The 4,485-nt window shown below is 44.8% G+C and overlaps 1 long non-coding RNA gene across 1 annotated transcript; it reads right to left on the bottom strand.

Annotated features, from left to right (window-relative positions):
• Positions 1–1,563: 1,563 nt before the first annotated feature.
• On the bottom strand, positions 1,564–4,256 carry LOC139439776 (uncharacterized). Its single transcript, XR_011649817.1, has 2 exons — positions 2,989–4,256; positions 1,564–1,944 (listed from the first exon to the last, which is right to left on the bottom strand). It is a non-coding gene; the product is annotated as an uncharacterized lncRNA (long non-coding RNA).
• Between the last annotated feature and the right edge of the window lie 229 nt (positions 4,257–4,485).

Here is a 4,485-nt window from a genome sequence, read left to right as displayed (position 1 = left end):
CTGAGGAGAGGGCAGGCGGGGACCCCTGAGGAGAGGGCGGGGCGCGGGCGCCCCTGAGGAGAGGGCAGGCGGGGACCCCCCGAGGAGAGAGGGCAGGCGGGCGCCCCTGAGGAGAGGGCAGGCGGGCGCCCCTGAGGAGAGGGCAGGCGGGGGACCCCTGAGGAGAGGGCAGGCGGGGACCCCTGAGGAGAGGGCGGGGCGGGGCGCCCCTGAGGAGAGGGCAGGCGGGGACCCCCGAGGAGAGAGGGCAGGCGGGCGCCCCTGAGGAGAGGGCAGGCGGGGGTCCCTGAGGAGAGGGCAGGCTGTCCATGTCGGTGCATTTTAAATAAGGCCTGTCAAATCAGGGCCTTCCGTCTAAAGAGACGGGGACGCTGCGCCGATGCACCTGCCATGCGACGTGGTTCCGTATTGGTCAGCCAAAGGGGTGCTGAGGCCAAGTACCAGAGCTCTGCGGGCTTTTATGAGGGCGTTTATTTGGGGTGGGAGCTTCCAGGTACCAGGCCATACGGGGTAAGGCACTTCCCTCACCAAAGTCTGTTGCCTCGCGTTGGAGCAGGATGGCTGCCGACCCCTGCGAGGGTTCAGGCTTCCTCTTCCTCTCAAGGCTCCGTGGTCCCGGCTCCTTCCTTTCTCAGCTGGAGGCTGCACTAAGGCTCTTCTCTCTCCGGGGCTCGTTCCTCTCCAGGCTCAGCGGCTCGGCACTCTCCACGAGCCCCGCTGTGGACTGTCCGGCAAACATCTCGCCCCTCTTCCCAGGGCCTCTGTCGTGTCTCGTGGAGCCTTTTCTCTCTCTCTTCAGGAATCTGCTTCTCCGTGTATTTACTAACTGGGGCTCCAGCATTAAAAATCCAGCCAACCCCTCTGCCTTGTCGCTCTCTCTGTCCTACTGACGTGGCCCACTCAAAGCCTTAATCATAACTTAAGAGTGAAGCCTCTGAATCCAATACAAGATAGTCTGCCCAGAGGAACACACCAGTTTATGGATATAATCCATTACCTATTTTTGGAGTCATAAACAATACCAAACTGCTACGTCTACCAAGGAAACCGGCAGCATCCAAGTGGCTGGAAGCCCAGACCCTCAGCTCTGCAGGAAGAACCCAGCAGCTTTTCTGAAGAGCTGAGCAAAGGCCCCTTCTCTTGAGGGCGTGGGCAGCCCCACGCCAGCTCTCAGGGCCCAGCTGCTGGTTCCCAACCACTTAGACTTGACCCTTGGGCCATGGTCAGCCAGGCTGCCCCTCCCAGGAGATGCCCACCCATAAGGTGAGGCCAAGCCTCTTGGGCATCCCCCACCCTCTGGATGTCCCCCCAATGCTGGCAGGGTTGGGGCGGGGGGGATCTCCTTTTGTCTACTTTATGCCCTGGGTGTAAAGAGCTATCCTGCACTAAATTAAATCCAGGTCCAAATTGTATTCTTCTCCCCGAGTTTCCTTCCTATCCTGTTTTTCACCCCAAATTATTCTTAACCACTTTATCAAAATCTTTTTTTCCCCCCAAAGAACTTCTTGCTTTAATATAGAGAGGACATAAATGGAAGAGTTCTTTTGATTAGCTCTAATATGATTGGAGACCATGGAAAGCCTTTTTATTTTGCAATAAAACAAAAGATTCCTCTGATAATTCAAGTCCTGTTTACTTAAAAAATGTTTTTCTACTTAATTTTCCACTTAGAGTTCCAAAGAAAAGACATGAGAATCTTTGCCACAGAAATTTCACCATTTCAGTAATTGCTCAGATATCTGAAAGACAGTGTTGATCAGATGTCTAAAAACAATATGTGGGAGGGGACATGACTCAAGTGGTTGAGCACCTGCTTCCCACATGGGAAGTCCTGCAAAAACAGCAGCAACAAAACAAGCAAAAAGCAAACAAATGAAAAAAACAACTCGGGATCCGAAGTGGCTCATGGTTGAGCACCAGCTTCCCACATAAAAGGTCCAGTACCTTAAAAAAAAAAAGGAAAAACAAAAAACAATGTGCATTTTCTCTTTTTGGTCTGATGACATTATCACTTTATGGCATTGAGCAAACTGATTTCTTTCCTATTGTTTGAGTTAATTTTTGTCAGTTATAATTTAATCCAGATTTCAATTACAGAGTGTGACGTTTATAATCTAAAATTTATTGCTATTGTAGAAGTCGAGAGAGGTTCAATTATTTGCATATAGAAAGGCCAGGACTCAGGAATGATTTTGAGAAGGAAAAAATGGTTTATTGACGGGCGGCCGGACTCGGGAGCTTTCTGTTTGAAATCCGATCCCAGAACAAGATTTTCACGTTCCTTGTATACAGGGTGGGGAGTCAAATGGTGCTTTTATGAAAGAAAACAACTTTCTTTGTTAGTTAAGTCTTTGCCTGAGTACCAGGTAGGTTTTGAATTAACGTATCGCCCACACCTCAGGTGAGCTTGAATTAGCATCTTGCCCACATTCCTCTGGATGCAACCTTGAATACACATTCAGTCTCACGTCCTTTCTGAACATTCAAAGCCCATATCACTTAACTGGATTTCTAGAGTCTAGGCACACTTGGATACAGAATTAAATGATTTTGAATTTATGCACAGGCTATATTATATTTCCCATTCCAGGCCAAGTCCAAGTCCCTTTAAGCTTCGGCATCACCACCATCAGAGTCTCCCTGGACTGACTGGTATGTATAGAGAGTTTGCATTTGCTAAATGGCCTCCTGGGACTGGAGTCGTTGCCTTGGCCACCAAGGGCGGGGCTGCGGCCCCTTACTGCCCCACACCCACAGGTCAGGACACAAACAGCTTAGGTTAGCCACGAAGGGACAAACAGCCCCCCACCCATAGCCCACAGGTTTTAAAACACATTACACAATTATTTTTTTTTTTTAATCATAACCCAGGAAAGATCTCTCCATAGTTTTTATGGACTTTCCTTTACTTACTGAAATTTGTTAATAGAGCCACTAATTACCTTTATTTTGTTGGAAAGAAATCTTCTGAAAGAAAATAAGGCTTACCAGATCGTGGAGAAGAATTTATTCTCAATCTTGCAAGTAGGTGCACAGAGCCAGATATGGCTGGTGCCCCGAACAAAGAAAAATGACACAATTTATACCCCTAAGCCTAGCATGCAAGCTCTTCCTCTGTTTTCCGTAGATTGGATACTTCAGAAGTTACAGCTTATCTGAGATCTAACCTTCCCACGCAAAAGTTTGTGATTTAACTGCTTCCTCTATCACATTCCAACCATTTTAGTTTTTACCTGCTCCCCTTTGTCAAATAAGGAATAGAATTTAGTGCTGAAATGGCATCGACTTAGTCCTTCTTGGGCATCCTTCCACTGCCCATAGGACTGGCCTAAACTGGTCTCCTCCACTGCTGTCCAACCCGGGAGTGGGAGACTGAGCAGCAGGCCCCCAGGTTACACCAATCAACAATTTTTTCCTTACGTGAAAATTAACCTAGTCTTTGTTTTTGTTTTTGTTTTTTATTTTATGGCTGACAAAAGGTTTAAACTGGGAAATTACAGGGCAAACTGATTCTTAATTCCCTAGCCTAGTAGATAGGTTTAATCTGCCACACCTGGTCTTGCCTTTAAAGCTCTTGCAAAAGGAGGCCCTTTCCCAATTGTTTCTATAATCAGATTTCTATGACTTTTTCATCCTGCTTAGTTTAATTTGGGCTTTAAGAATATTTACAAATATAACTGCATATTTAATTTTTAACAATTTGAATAGACTTCTTTTAAGAATTTTTATTTGTTAATTTGATATTATCCTGATGTATGAAGACATACACTGAGCATTTTTTTTAAAATGGGCAGACACAAAGAGTTAGACACAAACACAACTCATTGATATTACTTATAATTTGCATTATTTTATATACTGTTTAGCTTAATTAATTAGGGGTCCAGAAATACATATTACTTATATAACTGCATATTTAACCTCAACAATTTGAGCAAATAGGCAGATATAAATAGTTTGAGACAAAAACATAACTTTAATTACTTTAAACTTCTAATCTTTACAAAACAAGTGTGACTGCAAACATTTCAAAGACTCCTGAAACTTTCCTTAATTTGCACTATGACCATGCAGTTTACCACAAGAATTTTCCTTCTTACTTAATGGATTGTAATAACCAAAATGTTCTCAATGCCTTAGCACCATTTTGTTTTAGAACTTTATATTTTACTTTGAAATTAGCAGAATTTTGGATAAGCAACAAGATTAATTTTATAAATATTTACTGAGGCTGTTTGAAGCCTCAGGGAGACAGACTGGTTTCTCTCATGAATTGCCACTCTTAGGAACACTGACCGTCAAGGCAGGAGACTTCTCCCCCTCCACCCCCCTTTTTGATTTTGGAGATAATAAAACTCCAGTGGTCATTTAACCTTATTCTATCAGGCAGCAATTTATTTAGTTTACACTTGAATTCATGAGAGAAAGGGTTACTAATACCAGGACAGGAGACAGTGATGTCCCAGCTCTTCTCTGGCCTATAGG

The sequence above is a fragment of the Dasypus novemcinctus genome, chromosome 10, assembly GCF_030445035.2.
Source record: "Dasypus novemcinctus isolate mDasNov1 chromosome 10, mDasNov1.1.hap2, whole genome shotgun sequence".
Taxonomy (NCBI): domain Eukaryota; kingdom Metazoa; phylum Chordata; class Mammalia; order Cingulata; family Dasypodidae; genus Dasypus; species Dasypus novemcinctus.
The sequence above is the reverse complement of the archived record's forward strand: the minus strand, read 5'-3'. Positions and strand labels throughout refer to the sequence as shown.